At 45.4% G+C, this 23076-nt stretch overlaps 1 pseudogene; it reads left to right on the top strand.

Annotated features, from left to right (window-relative positions):
- Positions 1 to 4342: 4342 nt before the first annotated feature.
- Positions 4343 to 4603, top strand: LOC111548028 (annotated as a pseudogene).
- The last annotated feature ends 18473 nt before the right edge of the window (positions 4604 to 23076 follow it).

Genomic DNA, 23076 nt, shown 5'->3' with positions numbered 1-23076 from the left:
ATTACTCTTTTTGTACATATGGTAATGACAGTATTAGACCCACAAATATCTTGGCATGTGGTTATTTTTTAAAAGGACAACATACTGTCAAGCTAGATACCAACAACCAGTAATCGCTCAAGTAATCGCTTTTTAAAACTTCAGTCTAAAAAGGAGTTCAAGAATTACTGCTATCTGCAACAAGAATGAATCTCATAGACCCAGTGAATGAGCAAAACAAGCCAGACACAGAAAGCTAGATACCAGATTATTCCATTTATATGGAATGCAAGAACAGACAAAACCAATCTATGGTGACAGAAGTCAGGATAATGGTTATTTTTGAGGAGTGCTGACTGGAAGGGAACCTTTTAGGGAGGTGGAATGACCTGTGTCTTGCCATGGGTTGGAATTACATGGGTGTACACAAAGTAAAGATTCACTGAGTTGTACATGTATAACTTACGCACTTTACTATGTGCAATTCATGCCTTAAAAATGTTTTTAAAGAGTTGGATTGCTTCTTTCTAGTTATCCATGTCCTTCATTAAGATTCGGATAGTGACTCAGAACTGACTGAGCGCTTACAATGTACCCACCCACTCAAGAGGGGCAAGTGGCAGAAACAAGGGAAGGTGAGGCCTTGGCTTAGCCTGGCACTGGACTCTGGACTTACAAGGCTTACAGCTGGAGGGGGCTACCAAGGCCAACTGTGCTTGATGCCATTGAGACCCCCATTCCCACACATAGCCCAGAAGAGCCAAGGGCAGGCCTGCGCTCCACTGGGGGAGTGGACCAATCAGAAGGCAGCTGGACGGACTGGGAATAGGATAAGCTATTAGTCAGCAGCTATCCTGGCCACGGCGCTCTGCAGGATCAAAGATAAGAACTGATCGGTCCCACAGGGCAAGGGGGAGGCCAGAGCCAGCAGGAAGGATAATTGGGAAAGACATCAGGCCAGGCTGGACAATGAAGCCTCAGAGATGTCAGGATTCTCACTCCCTGCTGGGATCACATGCCAGGAGGCAAGTGCGCCCCCTGGGGGCCAAGCAGGTAACGGACAATGGTCCCCAGATAAGAGACCAGAGACGTCCAGTTCTTGCCCAACATTACGCAGGGCAGTCAGGGACTCAGCCAGGCCAAGACCCCACACATCCTGCACTCTATAGGCTTCTCCCCACCACCCCAGAAACACCCCAAGGTGATGTTTATTTCCTACCCTAAATGTTGCACATTCTATATTCCCTTCATTTTCAGCTTTTTTTTTAAGACTTAATTCTTGATTATTTTGACAGCTTACATCATCCTGAAAGTAAAGTGAAAAAGCCACACCACACTACCCACTTTTAATACAGATCTTTGTAGATTAGGAAGCATAAACAAACCAAAAGAGTGATAATTAGTTCTGAATTCAAGCGAGGTTTATGGAATGTGAACCATTTGGGTAATCGGCTAGGGTGGTGCCATGAAGTGGTAATTAATTTGTTTTTTCCCTAAAATGTTTTACTTAATTAAGGGAGGTGTTGATTTATGTACACCCGTCCCCTGGGGATGGTTTGTAAGGCAGGAGAACATTCCAACTGTCTCCCCGCCACGTTTCTCATCGAATTATTTCATTACATTCAGATACACTTTTGCAACACTGATTGTGACAGATCCTGGAGTTATGAGCTCATAAATACTGGGGGGTTGGGGGAAAGCTGGAGATGCACACTTAATGGGAAATGTTCTCATAATCAAAAGAATATTTCAAGCTGTGACAATGCAGGCCAAGAGAGGGAGGGGGAGCCACTTCAAAGAATAACAGGATGCTGAATAACCCAGCACCTGCAGCTCTTCCTCCTTCTGAGTCAGCTGGGCTCTCAAATATCAGCTTGTGAAGGGCGAATGTCAGGAGGATTTGTAGCTAGTCCTGGGTTCTTTGTCACAACTTACTTGGAGCTGATAGTAGCTTAAGTTTGTTCGTTTACTTAAATATTTATTAAGCAGCTACTATGTGCTGGACACTGTGCTATGCACTGGGAATACAATAGTGAACAAGACAAGCTTGTTTCCTACCTTCATGGAACTTACAGTCCAGGAGGAGAAAAACAATATAAACAAGTAAAAGAAAAAATAGCCGATAAACATATGCCTACTCAATGATCTAGCAATTCTACTCTCAGGCATATATCCAAAATAAATGAGTGCATCTCTCCATGGAAAGACCTGTAAAAATATTCACAGCAGCATTATTCAACAGCAACCAGTCAGGAGCAACCCACGGTCTGCCAGCAGAAGAATGAATAAACGAATTGTGTTATACTGACACAATGGAACACTGCTATGCAATGGAGTATTGCTATGCAGTACTCCATGGAACAGCAATACAAAAAGAACAAACTGCTGTTGCATTTATCCACATGCAAAAATGTGGCTGTATCTCACAGACAATGATTAAAGAAAGAATTTGGGCAAAAAGTGTCCAGATTATATGATTCCGCTTACATGAAGCTCAAAGGCAGGCAAAACTCATCTATGATAGAAACCAAATAGAAATTAGAATAGTGGCTACCTTTGGGAAGAAGAGGCACGAGTAAGCTTTCTGGGGTGTCTGGGAACCTTCTATGTCCAGATATGGGAAATGGTTACAAGCACATATATGTAAAAAGTCATCAAGGCCAGGTGCGGTGGCTCACGCCTATAATCTCAGCACTTTGGGAGGCCAAGGCAGGTGGATCACCTGAGGTCAGGAGTTTGAAACCAGCCTGACCAACATGGTGAAACCCCATCTCTACTAAATACAAAAAATTAGCCTGGTATGGTGGCATATGCCTGCAATTCCAGCTACTTGGGAGGCTGAGGCAGGATGATCACTTGAACCTGGGAGGCAGAGGTTGCAGTGAGCCGAGATTGCACCATTGCAGCCCAGCCTGGGCAACAAGAGCGAAACTTTCTCTCTCTCTCAAAAAAAAAAAAAGTCATTGAGCTATATACTTAATATTATACTTCAATTAAAGCAAACGTTTTAATGAGATAAGAAAAATTTTCAAAATAATAAATAGCTAAGATAATTTCACATGGTGATGAAAGACATGAAGAAAATAAAACCATGCCACAGGATGGGGAGTTCCTTGCAGGTGGGGGTGGGGGAGCAGGCGGTATTAGATGGAGAAGCCAGCAAAGACCCTTCTGCAGAGATAGCTTTGAGATGCCACCTTTTCCGGAGGTGGCCCATGGGAAAACCTGAGGAATGAGCATTCCATATAAGGAAGCTGCAAGGCCGCTGGCTGCAAGGTGGGGCATCTGGGCATGTCTGAACAACAGTATGGAGACCAGGATGGCTGGACTGGGAGAGTAGAAGAGGCCAGTGGGGCTGTCAGGAGCTAGGCAACCCTACGGGCCATATAAGGATTCGGGTTTTATTCTAAGCGTGATATGAGTCATTGGAAAGTGGAAGCAAAGAAGTGGCATGACCCAACTGACCTGATTTTTTTAAATGGAGGACACCTATTAGAATACGGGGGGGAAATTGACAGTAGGAGAAATGGCTGCAGTGCTGAGTGGAGAGGCAGGACCTGGAGCACAAGCAGGGGCTGGGTGGGCACCGTGACTGGGATTGCCACCATTGAGGCGGTGAAGCGTAAGAGCCAGGTTCAGCAGCAGCAGGCAGATGATGCAGAGGAGAGAGCTGAGCACCTCCAGGAGGGAGTAGAGGGAGCAAGGCGGGCCCGGAACAGGCTGAGGCCAAGGTGGCCTCCTTGAACCGTAGGATCCAGCTGGTTGAAAAGGGGCTGGATCGTGCTCAGGTGCGCCTGGCCACTGCCCGGCAAAAGCTGGAAGAAGTGGTAAAAGCTGCTGATGAGAGTGGGAGAGGTAGGAAGGTTATTGAAAATCGAGTCTTAAAAGATGAAGAAAAGGCTGGACACAGTGGCTCACGCCTGCAATCCTAGCACTTTGGGAGGCTGAAGTGGGTGGATCACCTGAGGTCAGGAGTTCAAGACCAGCCTGGCCAACATGGTAAAACTCTACTAAAAATACAAAAATTAGCTGAGTGCGGTGGTACACACCTGTAATCCCAGCTACCCGGGAGGCTGAGGCAGGAGAATCACTTGAACCCAGGAGGCGGAGGTTGCAGTGAGCTGAGATCATGCCACTGAACTCTAGCCTGGGTGACAGAGGGAGACTGTCTCAAAAAAAAAAAAAAAAAAAAGATGAAGGAAAGATGAAACTCCAGGAAATCCAACTCAAAGAAGCTAAGCACATTGTAGAAGACAGGCAGGAAGCGTGAAGATGGGGCTCAGCTCATAAGTTGGTGGTTGTTGAAGGAAACCTGGGACACAGAGAGGAACGAGCTGAGCTGGCAGAGTTCTGTGGCCGAGAGATGGATGAGCAGATCAGATCGATGGACCAGAACCTGAAGTGGCTGAGTGCTGCCGAAGAAAAGGACACTCACAAAGATGACAGAAATGAGGAAGCAACCGAGATTCCTACTGATAAGTGCAAGGAGGCAGAGACCTGGGCTGAGTTTGCCAAGACATCAGTAATCAAGCTGGAAGAGATGATTGATGACTTGGAAGATAAACTGAAATGCACCAAAGAGGAGCACCTCTGCACACAAAGGAGGCCGGACCAGACCTGTTGACTGAATGAGATGCAGAGCACCCCAGTCCCACCTTGCCACTGCTCCTGCCTCTGACCCCAACTCCACCCAGGCCAGCCTGCCCGAAGCCGCTCTTAAATGAGAGCTGATCTTTAACTGGAAGGCTGCTTTCTCCTTTCACCGCCCCCACCTCCCCCATGTGTCTTTTGTGCCAAACTGTCTCTGCCTCTTCCCAGAGATTCCAGCTGGGCTAGAGGCTGAGCACCTTCGGGAACAACATTGAAGCAAATGTGAGTGCAACACATAATGTTTCTAAAAGCATGTTGTGTTGTACACATTTTGTAATTACCTTTTTTGTTGTTTTGTAGCAACCATTGATAACACAGTCCAAATAGCTCCACAGCTCTGAAGCAGAAATCTAATCCCTTTCTCCCTTTAGGAAGGTGACTGTTTAGCTTACTGCACATTACTTCCTCTAGAGAAGAGGGGAAAAGGTGTTAGCCTGCCTTACTGAAAACCAAACAGAGCCCAGGGAAGGACTCCACTCTGAGAAATCATAGCTTTACCCAAAGTACCAGCCAATCCGGAAAGGTGATTCCAGGAGTTAGCCCAAAAACAACAGCAACAAAAAATGTGCTGTTCGGGTTTTCAGCTTTAAGATATCTTCGGACAAAGTTATTTTTACTTTTTTTTTTTTTTTCCCACTAGAAGTGACCACATTAAGCCAGGCACGGTGGCTCACACCTGCAATCCCAGCACTTTGGGAGGCCAAGGGAAGCAGATCACTTGAGGTCAGGAGTGCAAGACCAGCCTGGCCAACATGGTGAAACTCTGTCTCTACTAAAAATACAAAAATTAGCCAGACCTGGTGGTGTGCGTCTGTAGTCCCAGCTATTCGGGAGGCTGAGGCAGGGGAATCGCTTGAACCTGGGAGGCGGAGGTTGCAGTGAGCCAAGATCGCGCCACTGCACTCCAGGCTGGGCAACAGAGCGAGACTCCATCTGGGGGAAAAAAAAAAAAAAAAAGAAGCGACCAAATTAAGATGGTGAGACCTCTGAGACCAAATTTTTGTCCCATCTCCACCCCATTCCCAGTCGCTTACAGAGTGGCTAATGTGCCCTTTACATTGAGGTGACCACTTGATTGCTCTCCTGTCTCCTTGAAAGAAAGAAAGATTATGTTTTTGCCACTGATTTAGCCACATGAAACTCATCTCATTACCCTTTTCTGGGTTTGAAGCTGCTGTCTCTGAAAGTGCCATCTCGTTGTGCTTTGTATCAGTCAGTGAGAAATCTTGAATAGCTTGTGTACAAAACTTTTTAAATGTCGTATTATTTTGAAACTCTGCTTCTTTGGGTTTCTGGCACCCTGGCTACCCGCTCTGGCTATGAGAGCTCTCTACAGTCTGTGGGATGGCAGATTGCTGATCTTTTAAAGTTTCTTTCCCTACCTAATCCCCACTTTTTAGTAAACTTTCTAGGAGGTCTGTTAGGCGTACACACTGCAGCTTATTGGCTTACAATGTACTCTCCTTTGATGCCTCTTTGACGACAATTGGGATAAAGAGAAATCAATACTGCAACTGCTTTGATACTAAAGACTGATGAGTGTCTTTTTGAAATAAAGAACCAGGCCACGCATGGTCGCTCATGCCTGTAATCTCTGCACTTTGGGAGGTCAAGGCAGGTGGATCACTTGAGGCCAGGAGTTTGAGACCAGCCTGGCCAACATGGTGAAACCCCATCTCTACTAACCAAAATACAAAGAAATTGGCCAGGCATGGTGGCACATACCTGTAATCCCAGCTACTCAGGAGGCTGAGGCAGGAGAATTGCTTAAACCCAGGAGGCAGAGGTTACAGTGAGCCGAGATTGCACCACTGCCCTCCAGCCTGGGTGACAGAGCAAGACCCTGTCTCAAACCAAAAACAAAAAAAGAAAGAAAGAAAGAAAAAGAAAGAAATAAAGAACGAGTCCCTCCAAAAAAAGACCCAAACAAACAAGCAAACAAACCCTGACTGTACAGCACTGGTGAGGATGTTAAGCAATAGGAACTCTCACACGTTGCTGTGGGAAGGCCAAATGGTTCAACTTCTCTGGAAAACACTTTGGCAGTTCCTTACAATGATAAACATCCACTTAACAAACTACCCAGAAACCTCTTTGGCATTTACTCAAGTGAAACAAAACCCTATGTTGAACGAAAAAAACATATTAAAATGTTCATATCAGCTTTAATTATAATCATGAAAAACTGGAAACCCCAAATATTTCCACATTGAGGAAGGATAAACTGTAGTTGAGCTATTCAATGGAACCCTACTCAGCAATAAAAAAAACGATGTCTACCTAAAGTAAACAGGAGACCTGCTCTCCAGAACAATTGTTCTCCAGGACAAGCAACTGATACATGCAAAAACTTGGATAAACTTCAAATATATTGTGTTACCTAAAACAGTTTATTTGGGAATAAGAGGAGGGATATGCATGCTATAGTGAACCACAGGCATATGAGGTGCAACTGAGGGGTTTCGTTTTAAAGACAAAAGGAAAAGTTCACAAAAGCTGCTTTGAAACAAGGACCATTGGTTATAGGGGCCTGCTGCGATAGTTGGCATCCACTCATTGGCGAAGGCAGCCATCGTCAGTCAAATGTTCTTGTGCAAGAGCCTTATCTGAAATTTTTGAAATTTTTGTGGTTTTCAGAGAGTCCTTACAATCATTCCAATCATAGGCATATGTGCACGAGAGCCTTTCCTTCATGGCCCATGGGCTCCATTTTGTTAGGGGTTAACATAAGTGACTCCATTTTGATTACTGAAGATGTCCACAGGGACAAGCATTGGATACATGCAAAAATGTGGCTGACTCTCAAAGATATTGTGTTATCTAAAAGAAGCCAAAGATACTGTGTGATTTCATTTATATGGCACTCTGGAAAAGGCAAAACTACGGTGATGAAGAACAGATCAGTGGTTGCCAGGGGATCAGGGTGAAGGGAAGGTTTGGCTTCAGAGGGCCCTGGCCACATGACAGAACTGGCTCTGTATCTTGACTGTGGTTGTGGTTTCTGATTCTACGCATTTTTCAAAACTCATAGAACTACACACCAAAAAGAGTGACTCTCAGCTGCACGAGGAGGCTCATGCCTGTAATCCCAACATTTTGGGAGGCTGAGGTGGGAGGATCGGGAGGATCTCTAGAGCCCAGGAGTTTGAGACCAGCCTGGGCAAAATAATGAGACTGCCTCACTACAAAAAAATAAATTAGTCAGCCATGGTGGTGTGCATCGGTAGTCCTAGCTACTCAGGAGGCTAAGGTGGGAGGATTGCTTAAGGCTGCAGTGAACTGTGATCACGCCATTGCGCTCCAGCCTGGGCAACAGAGCAAGACCCTGTGACCTTAGTAAGCCCCTTCATTTTAACCACTGAGTGGGAACGTGTACCTTGCAACAAGAAAACAAAACAAACCAGTCTAACCAAATTCATCCTAAAGGAAACTGGAGATGTGAAGATTGTTGCAACACCCAAAATATTTTCAGTGAAAATGTAGGATTTTGCTAACTTAAGAAAAACAAATTTGGCTGGGTGCGGTGGCTCACACCTGTAATCCCAGCACTTCGGGAGGCCAAGACGGGCAGAACACCTGAGGTCGGGAGTTCAAGACCAGCCTGGTCAACATGGTGAAACCCCATCACTACTAAAAATACAAAAATTAGCCAGGTGTGGTGGTGGGCACCTGTCATCCCAGCTACTTGGGAGGCTGAGGCAGGAGAATTGCTTGAACCCAGGAGGTGAAGTTGCAACAAGCCGAGATCACACCACTGCACTCCAGCCTAAGCAACAGAGCCAGACTCTGTCTCAAAAAAATAAATAAATAAAAACAAATTCACCAACTGGTTTGACAGGTGTTTCCTCTGGGCTCAGGTTCCCAAGCCATTCTCTGAGTGGCTGGGCTCTAGATGCTCCTCTCCCAGTACAGAAGTCAGGTCGTTCCTCTGTAAAGAGAACCCAGAGCTAAATCAACTTGAAACCAATTCTAAATGCTGAGGCCCTGGGATATAGTAGTCAAACAATGTAGGTTCTAATTCCAGATCAGACTAGCTGTGTTACCTCGGGAAAGTTACTTTACATCTCTGAGCCTCAGCTTTCTCATCCATAAATGGGACTGACAATCAATCTCCTTCTCAGGGTTGTTATAAGAAGGCTGAAACGAATCTAGCTTAGGCTTTCATTTAATTTTTTAAGAATTATTTACTCCTGGGCCGGGCGCGATGGCTCAAGCCTGTAATCCCAGCACTTTGGGAGGCCGAGACGGGCGGATCACGAGGTCAGGAGATTGAGACCATCCTGGCTAACACGGTGAAACCCCGTCTCTATTAAAAAACACAAAAAACTAGCCGGGCGAGGTGGCGGTGCCTGTAGTCCCAGCTACTGGGGAGGCTGAGACAGGAGAATGGCATAAACCCGGGAGGCAGAGCTTGCAGTGAGCTGAGATCCGGCCACTGCACTCCAGCCCGGGGCGACAGAGCGAGACTCTGTCTCAAAAAAAAAAAAAAAAAAAAAAAGAATTATTTATTCCTGTTCTGTTCCCCACACTTTAGGAAGGACGCGAAAGAATGAGAGCTTTTTCCATGGGTGATGACGCTGGTGGGAGCACCCAAAACTATTTCATGCATAATTGATTTACTATTTGGGGAAAGAAAAAAGAAGATCCACATAGATCCTCCCCTCAAAATGTATACAAAAATAAACTCCAGATGGAATCCAGTTAAATGTAAGCAAACATTTAAAACCTAGAAGAAAATAGAAACAGATATTCATCAAGTTGGGGAAGACTTCCTAAATTCCAAAGCAATGGAGAAGGCAGGGTGCAGTGGCTCACACCTGTAATCCCAGCACTTTGGGAGGCCAAGGCAGGCAAATCACTTGAGTCCAGGAGTTCAAGACCAGCCTGGGCAACATGGCAAAACTCTGTCTCTACCAAAAATACAAAAAATCAGCCAGGGGTGGTGCTATGTACCTGTAGTCCTAGCTACTCAGGAGGCTGAGGTGAGAGAATCACCCGAACCCAGGAAGTTGAGGCCGCAGTGAGCCGTGAATGCACCACTGCACTCCAGCCTCGGCAATGGGAGTGAGAGCCTGTCTTAAAAAAAAAAAAAAGGAATCACAAGAATCACAAAATAAAAGACTGATAGACAAAATTTAAATGATCTCTACAGAAACAACTCACAAATGAAACATATAGGCAAACAAGTTGAGATAATAGTTGGTTTCCAAAACATCCTTAATATATAGAGAGTTCTTACAAATCAACAAGTATAACACCTAGTAAGACTCTTAGCAGATAAAGAGACAAGTGACCTTGGCAGTTTGCACAAGAAGAAATACAAATGACCAATAAATATTAAAGTATTCCATATTACCAAAATTTAAAACATTTGAAGAAAATGAAATATGTATTCATTTTTACCTATCAAATTAGCAAATATTGAAAAACAGTATTCAATGTTGGAAAAAGTACATATAATGGACACTCATATGATTTTAGCATGAGTAAAAATTGGTTTTAAAGTAATGAATTGGGCTGGGCATCGTAGCTCACATCTGTAACCCCAGCACTTTGGGAGGCCAGGAGTTTAAGAGCAGCCTGGTCGACATAGTGAGACCCTATCTCTACAAAAACTAAAACAAATTAGCCAGGCGTAGGGGCACATGCCTGTAGTCCTAGCTGTTCAGGAGGCTGAAGTAGGAGAATCGCTTGAGCCCTCAAAGTGGAGGCCATAGTAAGCTGTGATGGAGCCACTGCACTCTAGCCTGGGCCACAGAGTGAGACTCTGTCATGAAAAAAAAAAAAATTTTTTTTAATAATAATTTAAAAATTTTTAAATAATAAAATAAAATAATAAATTGCTCTTACAATTTTTTTTCTCAGCAGAATGCCATGCCTTTGCCTCTGTCCTCCTTGGAACACCTCGGTCCTAGGTGCTATCCCTGGGATCTGCACTGCTGGTGTGTGAATGATAAGATTTGTAAATGACCAGTACAGTAAGACATCTTTATACAATTGAAAACAAACGATAAAACTTTATAAAAGGACATTGTGCACATTTTTACAGTCTGGCTATTGGTGTGACATCTTGTCACACAATATGTTTCCCAAGCTGTATTTATCATCCCATTAAAGCTGTTAAAGACAAAAAAGTTGGGAGAATGTCATCTTTAAAATACCTACAACCCTTGGGCCTAGTGGTAACACTTCTAAGATATAAGTCTAAGGCAATAATTTGAAAGTGGTAAAATACTTTATATACAACTTTTTTTTTAACCACAGCATTGTGACGTAATAGTTAAAAATTAAATATAACCTAAATGTCTAACAATTGGGAGCGATCAGTAAATTGTCTAGACAATGGTGTACTACATAATCATTAAAAATAAAAATCATGTTTGCAAAGAAATTTTAATGGTACAGCGAAATATTCCTGTAATAATGTCATGTGGAAAAAAGCAGAGCACCAAATTGTCTATGTACTATGTACTCAATTATGGGAAAAACAAATAGGAAGACAGAAGTAAAAGTTAATAGTGGTTGTTTCTGGGAGTTGGAATTATGGGTAATTTTAATCTTTCTACTTTGACATAAATTTCCCATATTTTCCACAATGCACATGGATTACTTTTCCACTTAAAAAAAGAAAGGCATATATTTAAAGAGAGAGGTGTTTTATTTTCTTGAAGAAATGATGGCACAGCCATGGTGGCTTATACCTGCAATCCCAGTCATTTGGGAGACCAAGGCGGGCAGATCACCTGAGGTCAGGAGTTTGAGACCAGCCTGGCCAACAAGGTGAAATCCTGTCTCTACTAAAAATACAAAAATAAGACAGGTGTGGTGGCACGTGCCTGTAGCCCCAGCTACTCCAGAGGCTGAGGCAGGAGAATCGCTTGAACCCAGGAGGTGAAGCTTGCAGTTAACGGAGACTGCACCACTGCACTCCAGCCTGGGCGATAAAGTGAGACTCTGTCTCAGAAAAAAAAAAAAAAGAAATGATGGATAAACCTTGTCCTATACGGAATATTTCATCCTTGTGGGGATGGGGATGTAGGCGGAGCAGACCACTTCTGGGTGGCCCCAGGGACAGACCTAGGACTGAGCATGGGGGCCTGGGAGAGGCAGGCAGGAGCTGAATATAAGGAAGAACTGCACAGGAGACAGCTGGACTCTGCTGAAGGAGGCTGTCTCTGGAGGGAGGGAGATCCTCACGGCTAGGAGCATTCAAGTAGAGTGGACAACTCCTAGTTAATGGTATCATAGGAGAGAAACGGTATCTGAAGGAAGATTAGAATAGATGAGGAATGTGCCAGCCTGAGATGCCAGGAAAGCGTGAGTGACAATGGTGGTATCTTGGTCCATACAGCAAGGTGGTAGAGGAGAAATTTTTGGTCAGAGATGAAACTTGGTTGGAGGATTGGGGTCTATAAGAGATAAGTGGGCCAGGCCTGGTGGCTCACACCTCTAATCCCAGCACTTTGGGAGGCCGAGGTGGGCAGATCACAAGGTCAGGAGTTCGAGACCAGCCTGGCCAACATGGTGAAACCCCATCTCTACTAAAAATACAAAAATTAGCCAGGCGTAGTGGCACTTGCCTGTAATCCCAGCTACTCAGGAGGCTGAGGCAGAAGAATCACTTGAACCTGGGAGGCGGAGCTTGCAGTGAGCCGAGATCACACCATTGCACTCCGGCCTGGGTGACAGAGTGAGACTCCGTCTCAAAAAAAAAAAAAAAAAAAAAGAGGTAAGTGGAGGATGGGTTCAGTGGCTCACACATGTAATCCCAACACTTTGGGAGGCTGAGGTGGGTAATTGCTTGACCTCAGGAGTTCATTGCAAAATCCTGTCTTTACAAAAAAAAAATTAACCAGGCATGGTGGCATGTGCCTGTAGTCCCAGCTACTCAGGAGACTGAGGTGGGAGGATGGCTGGAGGCTGGGAGATAGAGGCTGCAGTGAGCCGAGATCGAGCCACTGCACTCCAGCCTGGGTGACAGAGCGAGACTGTCTCAAAAAAACAAAACAAAACAAAACGAATCAATACGATATGGTGTACCCTCATTTTGCAGATGAAAACACCAAGGAAACAAGAATTAATGTTTTCTCTAAAGCTACATAGCTAATAAGCAGCAGAACCAGGATTCATATCTGGGTCCTTTTGACCCAAAGCCTGGCTCTCAACTTCCTGTAGCATAATTTGCAAAGTGATGCTGGACAGGTTGATTGCTGAACTGGGAATGGTGCCCCCTGGGAGTTGTGCAGTGACCATCCTGAGCAACTGTAATTGTCGGTCCTATATATTTGTTCCTCTGAGTCCAGCAAAGGTGGTAGAGTTAGGATGGTGAGGAACATTCCAGGAGGACTGGGGATATACCACAAGCTAAGGCACTACAGTAGGAACAGTCATGGGTTATGTAGCTAGAAACCAGCCTGACTGTGGCAGAGCTGTGTTCACACCACTCTCAGAGAATGAGCAGGAACATCTTGATAAAGAGAGACTGCGCTGGGTGCAGTCACTCACGCCTGTAATCCCAACACTTCGGGAGGCCAAGGCGGGCAGATCACGAGGTCAGGAGATCGAGACCATCCTGGCTAATACAGTGAAACCCCATCTCTACTAAAAATACAAAAAATTAGCTGGGTGTGGTGGCCTTCATTTCTGTCTCAGTCCATTTATGCTGCTGGAACAAAAAACCTGAGACTAAGTAATTTATAAAAGACAAAAATATACTGTATTCCCAGCTACTCAGGAGGCTGAAACAGAAGAATCGCTTGAACCCGGGAGGCAGAGGTTACAGTGAGCCAAGATCATGCCACTGCACTCCAGCCTGGTGACAGAGTGAGACTCCATCTCAAAAAAAAAAAAAAAAAAAAATGAGAGAGGCTGGGGGAACCACATTTCAGTTAGAGGAAACAGCAGAAACAAATTCTTGGTAAGAAATCTGGGGGCTGTCACAAGCTGGGTTCCCCAGGAAGCAGCCTTGGAGATGAGTATGCAGGATGTTTACGGGGCATGCTGTTGGGCTCACACCTGTGGATGGGAGGGGACGGAGGCAGGATTGGGCAGAGGGAGCGGTGGGGCTGCAGTGTCTCATTGCAGGTTCAGCTGACTCTGGGAGGGGCTTTCCAGTTGGGATGGTCCTTTGGAGTTGACCTGAACTAGGGCAACTGGACCAGGTCTCTGTACCCCAGCTTTGGTCAGTTGCTGGATGAAGGCTGCCTCTGAAAGGAGGCCTGACCTTGGGATGAGACCGTTTTCTTCTGTTGAGACAATCTCCAAAGAAGGCTAATAGCTGAGGGCTGTCTTCTGGCAGCATTCCCAGAAGCCATGGGAATAAATCCTTCATTTCTGTCTCAGTCCGTTTATGCTGCTGGAACAAAAAACCTGAGACTAAGTAATTTATAAAAGACAAAAATATACTTCTCATGTTCTGGAGGCTGAGAAGTCCAAGATCAAGGTGCCAGCAGATGCAGTGTCTGGTAAGGGCTGCTCTCTACTTCCGAGATGGCGCCTTGAATGTTGCATCCTCCAGAGGGGACAAACACCTTGTCCTCACATGGCAGAAGGAACGAATGGGGTGAACACACACCCTCAAGCCTTTTTATAAAGCACTAATCCCATCCATGCAGGCAGAGCCCTCATGGCCTAACCACCTCTTAAAGGCCTCACTTCTTAATACTGTTGCATTGGGGATTAAGTTTCAACATAAATTTTGGAGGGGATGTGAACATTCAAACCATAGCGATTCCTAAAGGGGTCCTGGGGAGCACATTACAATGTCTGTCACAAAAGCAGTGGATGGACTTGTAGATAAAGGAACAGACTTTGAAATTGAGGACAATAATCTGGGTTCAATTTTGGGTTCTACCTCTGACTAGCTGTATGACCTTGGGCAAGTTATCTAACCCATCTGAGTGTTAGTTCTCCCGCTGCACAATGAGGAGAGTCATGCTACTCAGGTGTGCTTGTACTTGACAGGTGCCTGGCACAAAGTAATTACCCAACACATATCCCTTCCATTCATGCCTACCCTGTAGTCCTGAATGACATCACAATTTCTTCCATGGTCCCTTCTCCTCCTTTGAACAGCCCCACATCCTTGCCATCCCTCCCCTATAAAACCATGCCTCCAGCTGTCTGTGACGTATCCCACAGAATGTCCATCAACTTGTCCACAGCCCACCAGAAGAATGATGGCCTTGATCCCAAAAGCGCTGGGGAGCCACTGAGGAGTTTTAAGAGAGTGACAAGATCAGATTTGCATTTAAATAATCACTCTGCCTGCCGTGTGGAGTTAGACTTGTAGAGAGAAAAGAGGGTGCAACCGGCACTTTGGGAGGCCAAGGCGGGCAGATCGCAAGGTCAGGAGATCGAGACCATACTGGCCAACATGGTGAAACCCCGTCTCTACTAAAAATACAAAAATATAGCCAGGCGTGGTGGCGGGCACCTGTAGTCCCAGCTACTCAGGAGGCTGAGGCAGGAGAACGGCGTGAACCTGGGAGGCGGAGGTTGCAGTGAGCTGAGATTGCACCTCCACTGCACTCCAGCCTAGTAACAGAGTGAGATTCCATCTAAAAAAAAAAAAAAGAAAAGAAAAAGAAGGTACAAAAGGACCCAACAAGAGGCTCTTGGGAGAGACAGCATGGAAGTCCCCACCCTGTGTCTTCATTTAAGGTTTGAATTCCAGGAGATGACATCTGATTGATTTATCTTGGGTAACAGTGCCTGCCCTGTTGGCCTGGGGCTGTGGGTCTGTGATTGACAGCCCTCCAGGATTATGTGGAGTATGGAAGGTACATTTCTCTGATGCAAACTATGCTAGGAAAACAAAAATAAGAAATGTTTCCAGGAGACCTGATGTCCTATCCTCAAGCCATTCCCATATTTCATGGCTCACAGAACTCAGTTTGTATGCAGGCAGCCATGTACTCTTTCAACTATGTTCCTATGAAAGGAACTGCTTCAGTTAGGAAGGGTTCCACTGCAATAGCAGAATGCCTGACTAAAGTGCTTACATTATGAGGCTTTGTTAATTTCACATGCCAAGGAAGCTGCTGGTGAGAGGTATCAGGATTGGTGCGACGGTTCAGTGAGGTCACCCAGACTCAGGCCCTTCACTCTGACTTCCATGGTGTGTGGGAAATGTCTCCTTCCTTCTCTCAAAATAGCTGCTGAAACTCCAAGCTTCACATCCCAACAAAGAAAGGAGAGGAGAAAGCATTCCTTCTAATGTCTCCCTTATCAAGAAGGAGAATCTTTATTGGAGCCCCTAGCATACTTGCCCTTAAATGTCATTGACGGGATGAGGTCACACGCCCACCTCTAGACTGGTCACTAGCAAGGAGGAATGGAATAGTCATAATAATTTGGATCACCCATCATTCATCCCTTGCAGCTGGGCACATGATTGCTTGGACAAAAAAGGACCTAATTTCCCCAACTTTCGGGAGTGTTGGCTGCATCAATGGCTGGTTCATGCCTGGCCTCAATGGAAGACAACTCCAGAGAAGCCCGTAGGATTGACTGAGGAGGCCTCTGTTGCCCAACCTGGCTTTCTCACTCTCACAAATGCTCCTGAATGCACTCCCCAATAAACTTCCTGCATGCAAATTCCCACCTCAGAGTCTGCTTCCCTGGAACCGACCTAAGACAGCTTACAAATATGGAGCAAATATGCCTCTTCCACTCCCTGCCTCCATGGGATACATCACGAATTGATCACAGAGTTCTTTCCTGCTGAACCTGGACAGAACCTCAGAATCCTTCTCAACACAATACTCCAGACTGCCATTCATCACAGGAGATGAAACCACCCAGCTACACCTTGGACCCAGAAGCAGTATCAGAGGAAGGGATCTTCTAGCTGACTCCAATCTCCTTTGAATCCACCAAAAGAACAGAAACTTTACAAAGGACCTCGTAGATAGATGACCAAGTGATTTGTGACAAGGATTCCAGGATTTCCTCAAGTCCTTGAGGTTTTCCTCCCAGCTCTCAAACAAAGCTTGTACCCATCAGCTGTTCTCTGTCACAGGCTAGTTAATGATCACATCATGCACTAGATGGCTGCGGCCCTAGTGATGAGAGTTGGGCCCCACTGAGCAATCTTAGGATATTCTGCATTCCCCTGTTGTGTGGGGGAATTGGAATGACTATTTGATGTGCCAGAACAGTTCAACAAAACTGTCATCACCTCCATTTGCTCACAACTGTCTTTGTCTGGGCCGTGACTGAGTAGGATGAAACTCCCTTCATTTTTCCAGAGAGGCACTGTGCTTCTCTGAATGTCTCTGTTATTATTATTGATCTCCCTGGATTTCTTAATGGCCAGAAATACAAAATCCAATTTGATGAGGAGCTGATTTGAACTCCAAGATAAAGTGTGTCAATACACCAGCTAAGAATCAGCTTCCTCACAGCATGGCTATCTCAGAGTGATTGAACCTTTGACATAGTAGTTCAGAACTCCAGTGAGCAAAGTGGAAGCTGCCTCGCCCTCTATGACACAATCTCAGCAGCTATGCAGAGTCACTTCCACTGCATTCAAAGAATGTGTGTGCATGTTGCACACTGTCCCAGTTTCCTCTCCAGCCTCCTCTTAGGATGGAGAAAGCTGAAAAGAGTATCACATCCACCCTCACAACGAGAAAAGGCCAGATAATCTACAATTTTGTACCTTTTCTTTTTTATTTATTTATTTATTTATTTTTTTTTTATTTTTTGGGACAGGGTCTTGCTCTGTTGCCCAGGCTGGAGTACAGTGGCACAATCACAGCTCACTACAGCTTCGACCTCCCTGGGTTCAGGTGATTCTCCCACCTCAGCCTCCCAAGTAGCTAGGACCACAGGTGCACACTACCATGGCTGGCTAATTTTTGTATTTTTTTGTAGAGAGGGGCTTTGCCGTGTTTCCCAGCCTCGTCTTGAACTCCTGGGCTAAGGCAAACCACCCTCCTCTGCCTCCCAAATTGCTAGGATTACAGGCATGAGCCACCGCACCCAGCCTTGTTTGTTGATTTCTTTGTCTCTTGACAGTATGTTATTTTACCTTGCTTCTTTGTATGTCTTCTAATTTTTTGTTTACAGACATCTTGCATAGGATGGTGGAGATGAGGTAAATGGTATTTACGACTGGAAATGGGCATGCCTTTTCTTTTGCTAGGCCTTAAGTGTAGGGGACAAGAATGGAGCTAGGTTTGGCCTTTGTTGTTACTGGCTCACCATCAGTGCACCGTGGGCTTCAAATTCTTCTAGCATTTTTTTGTGTTTAAGGTAGAACCAGGTGGGGTTTTTTCCTCAATTATCTTATTCCACCCTCAGCTCCAGACTTTGTCTATGATCCTGTACCTCAGAGATCCCGCATCTCTATGTCTCCCAGGCTGGGCTTGAACTCCTGGGCTCAAGTGATCTTCATGCCTCAACCTTCCAAGTAGCTGGGACTGCAGGCACGTGCCGCCATGCCTGGCTTCTCTATGTGCTCTTGATCCTTCTCCAGCAGCAGGCTACTACTTGTTACTTGATACTTGCTAGCCTGGGGCTGGAAGGTGTGCATGTATACTGTGTGGAGATTGTTCTCTGCTGTCTTGGTACTGCTTCAGTTTTAGGCAGGCACTGTGTCTCTGGGTCTTGTGGGTGGGGCCTTCTCACCCTTGCTCCTTCCCCACTGGGACAGGAATTTTCTTTTCCCTTCTCCCAGCTGCAATGAGCACTGAGGGTGACAGGATTTGCCAACCTTTCTCAGTGTCTTACGGTTTTTCTCCAGCAGTGGCTGTTACTCCCCTCCCCTAGGCCTGCACCACAATGCAAGCTTTCTCTCGTCTCTCATTCTACCACCAGTCTTTCTCATAGCACCCAATGCTGTCCATGAAGATGAGCCTGTGAGCAGGTGCAAATTCCCCATGTGTCTGCTGCTCCCAGTGGATCCATATTTCTATCCCAGCCATACTCAGCCTTAGCAACTTATTAAAACTTTAGCTGAATTTTTACCAGTTGTATGGCACCTCATCTCCGCCCCAGGAGAATTGCTTGAACTTGGGACGCAGAGGTTGCAGTGAGCCAAGACCACACCATTGCACTCCAGCCTGGGCAACAAGAGTGAAACTGTGTCAAAAAAAAGAAAGGAAGGAAAGAAGGAAGGAAGGAAGGAAGGAAGGAAGGAAGGAAGGAAGGAAGGAAAGAAAGAAAGAAAGAAAGAAAGAAAGAAAGAAAGAAAGAAAGAAAGAAAGAAAGGAGGAAGGAAAAAGAAAAAGAAAAAAGAAATCAACAACCGGACTCAGATAAGGCCCAGATGTTGGGACTATCATACGTGGACTTTTAAATAACTATGATTACTATGTTAAAGGCTCTAATGGAAAAAATAGACAACATGCATGAACAAATGGGACATTTCAGCAAAGAGGTGGAAACTAGAAGAAAATATCAAATGTAAATGCCAAAAATATAAAGCACAGTATCAGCAATAAAGAGTGTCTTAGATGGGCTGGGCTTGGCAGCTGTAATCCCAGCACTTTGGGAGACACCTGTAATCCTAGCTACTTGGGAGGCTGAGGCAGGAGAATCAGTTGAGCCCAAGAGTTCAAGGCCAGCATAGGCAACACAAAAAGACCCTGTCTCTGTAAAAATGAAAAATAAAAACTTCACTAGACATGGTGGTACTCATCTCAGTCTGGAGACTGAGGCGGGAGGATCACTTGAGCCCAGGAGTTTGAAGCTTCAGTAAGCTATGATCGCACCACTGCACTCCAGCCTTAGGTGACAGAGCAAGACCTTTTCCCTTAAAAAAAAAAATCTTGCTGGGCGCAGTGGCTCAAGCCTGTAATCCCAGCACTTGGGGAGGCCGAGACGGGCGGATCGCGAGGTCAGGAGATTGAGACCATCCTGGCTAACACAGTGAAACCCCGTCTCTACTAAAAATACAAAAAACTAGCCAGGCGAGGTGGCGGGCGCCTGTAGTCCCAGCTACTCGGGAGGCTGAGGCAGGAGAATGGCGTAAACCCGAGAGGCGGAGCTTGCAGTGAGCTGAGATCCAGCCACTGCACTCCAGCCTGGGCGACAGAGCGAGACTCCGTCTCAAAAAAAAAAAAAAAAAAAAAAAAATCTTAAATGGGCACATCAGTAGACTTAACACAGCCAAGGAAAGAATCAGAATCAGTGGACTTGAACATGGGTCAGTTAAAAACTATCCAAACAGTGGTAGGTGCTGAGCAGGGGGAACCAAGAAACAGATCAGAGCATCTAAGAGCTATGAAAGAATGTCAAATATCAAACGAGCTAACATACATAACATAATTAGAATCCGATAAGTAAAATAGAAAGAGAATAGGGCAGAAGAAATATTTGAAGAGATAACGGCTGGGAATTTTTTCAAAATTAATGATGGACACCAAACCACAGATCCAGAAAGTTCAGAAAACACTAAGCAAGACCAAAAAAGAAAAAGAAAACAAACAAAAACCCTACAACCCTAGACACAATCATATTCAAACTACTGAAAACCAAAGATAAAGAGAAAATCTTGAAGGCAGCCAAAGAAAAAAGGCATATTACATTCAGAGGTGAAAAGATAAGAATTACAGCTGACTTCTCATCAGAAACTATGCAGAGCAAAAGAGAGTGGAGTGACCACTTAACAGTGCTGAAAGCAAACAACTGTCAACCTGAAATTCTATATCCAGTGGAAATATCTCTCAAAAGTGAGGAAGAAGTGTGAGATTTCTTCAGTCAAACAAAATCAGGGCATTAATTACCAGTAGACCTGCACTACAAGATGTCTTAAAGGATGTTCTCCAGGCAGAAGGAGTATGATGCCAGAAAGAAACTTGTATCTATGCAAAGAAATAAGATATGCTAGAAATGGCACTAAAGAAGATAAATATAAATTTTGTTTTTTCATATTTTTAGTTATTCTAAAATATATTTGACCATCTAAAGCAAAACAGTAGCAAAGTACTGTGTGTTTGTAGCAAATGTAAAAATAAAATGCATGATAAGAGTAGCATGGTGGATGAGAGAAAGGAATGGAGAGTATATTGTTGTAAGGTTCTTATACTACATGTAAAGTAGTATGATATTATTTGAAGGTAGACTCTGACAAATTAAATATGTATATTGTAAACCCTAGGACAACCACAAAAGCCACCACAGTCACTCTCTCAACAGATGTTTCTTGAGTATATATAATGTACCAGGATCCAGGCCTGGTCCTGGAAAATGGGACCTTCATGGAGCTCAAAGAGCATCCAGTGGGTCCATGGAGACAAACACCTGTTACAAAGTTGGTACAGAGGAGGCACCAATAATTTGGGGGTAGCTTATCCCATACTCTTAGCCCTTCCTCCTTTCTGGAGTCTTCAGGTTATAGAGGATGCACTGAAGTGCAGATGCCAAGGGTTGTTAAGTGCAATGGGACCCAGGGCAGAGGACAAAAGGGCATTGAACTCCTTTCTCAAGATAACCACCAAGATGGTGGTGGGGGGCACCTCAGGACTTATTAAGGGGCAGCCAGACCAGCTCTTCTACCTCCCCTGGGCCCCCTTTAAATAAGCAGGTGGGGAGTTGGGGGAGGTCTTTGGAGCTAAGTGTCCCAGCCTGAGGAGAAGGCAGGCGGTACTAAGACTTTTCCCTCCCCTGGGAAGGGAGAAGGACTTTCACTTCCCCAATTCAAGCCAAATGCAGGGGGTTCCAAGCGAAATCTCAGAAAGCAGGGCTGCATTTAGGAGAGTCCAGCACCGTGTTCTCCAGTGGGGGCTCTGCCTGGGCTGCCCTGCTCTCGTGCCTCTCTTTTTGGGAAGACGAACTGTGAATGAAGTATGAAAAAATATGGGCAGGCAGAGAGGACACGTGGAAGAGCCCACACCCCAGCAACTGGGTTAGCAAGGGAGTAGGAGGTTTCTAGGAGCCAAGGGGGCATCATGGAGGGGAGACATCTTGCTGCTCAGCCAGCAAAGAGGGCTGCTGACCAGGGAAGGAGGCCCAGAGGAAAACAGGCAGGAAGGGGAGCTATGGGAGAAAAAGAGGGCACAGAGTCAGCTGTGAGAATGCAGGGTAAAGAGGCCTCCAAGGATCCCCCAAAGGACCTGCACCCCATGCCAGAGTCACCATATGGCCCTAATGACACAGAAATCCCTGGTGGCCAGTTGGGGATGGCCTGAGAGATGGCATAGGCCACAAGAGGCGAGGGGACCCCAACAGGAAGCTATTAGGAGAGAGACCTTTTCCCTGTGCCCTCCCTCCTTCACGTTGACCCAGAGGCGAGGTGGGGCTTTCCACTGGGCCACACTGGCCTGGACTCCCTGATGCTCCAGTGTGATTGGCAGTCCATGCAACCCAAGAAGGGACAGGAAAGACAGAACACGGGTGACGGCAGCGATCGGAGAATAAAACTACACAGGGAGCTCAGTCCAGCCAATAAACCAGAGACATGGAGAACCAGAGCATCCACTTGCAAAACCACTTTTCTTGTTGGCTTTGAAATCTCTTTATTCCCCCCATCTGGCTCTTTTTAAAGGTATGGCTTCCCCAGGGACAAGAGAGATTTGCTATTATGAGTTGAATTGTTCTCTCCAAACCCCTCCAAAAAAAAAAGATATGGACCTCAGAATGTGATCTGATTTGAGAATGGTGTCCTTGCAGGTGTAATTAGTTAAGATGAGGCTATCCTTGAGTAGAATGGGCCCCTAATCTGATAGAACTCTTTTATTCTAAGAAGACAGCTATATGAAGTCAGGGAGAACGCCCTGTGATGAAGAAGGCAGAGACTGGAGTTACACACCCGCACACCGAGGAACGCTGAGGATTGCCGGGAAACCACCAGGAGCCAGGAAGAGGCAAGGAAGGATTCCCCTAGGAAGAGGCAAGGAAGATTTCAGAGGGAGCAGGCCCGGAGCACACCTTGATTTCAGACTTTTGGCCTCCAGCACTGACACTCTTGAACACACTCCTATAGCTGTAAGCCTTCCAGTTTGTGATACCTTGTTACAGCAAAGATGGTTCAAGGTCTGCCTGAAAGAGAGGCAGCTGGCACAGCCCGGGAGGAGGAGCAGGATTCGGTGTCAACATCATGATACAATTAGAAATAAGGAATAAGGACTAACATTTATTGCTCAAGAAATGTGCCTATTATATGCCAGGCCCCATTCGAAGCCCTGTACGTGTTTTACCCAAGCGAGTAGGTACCATTATAACTCTATTTTATAGATAAAGGAAGGCCCAGACAGGTGATGCGATTTGCCCAAAGTCACACAGCTAGTAATTATCAGGCGAGAATTTGAACCCAGGCTGTCTGGCTCCCAAGCTGAGGCTCTTAATCACCATATCATCTGCTTCAACAAAATAAGTGAGTAATCAGTGATATACCTAGGGCCTCTATAAAATACTGGGGGATACTTTGGGAGGCTAAGGCACGCAGATCACTTAAGGTCAGGAGTTTGAGACCAGCTTTACCAACATGGTGAAACTCTG

The sequence above is a fragment of the Piliocolobus tephrosceles genome, chromosome 20 (assembly GCF_002776525.5).
Source record: "Piliocolobus tephrosceles isolate RC106 chromosome 20, ASM277652v3, whole genome shotgun sequence".
NCBI classification, from domain to species: Eukaryota; Metazoa; Chordata; class Mammalia; order Primates; family Cercopithecidae; genus Piliocolobus; species Piliocolobus tephrosceles.
The sequence above is the reverse complement of the archived record's forward strand: the minus strand, read 5'-3'. Positions and strand labels throughout refer to the sequence as shown.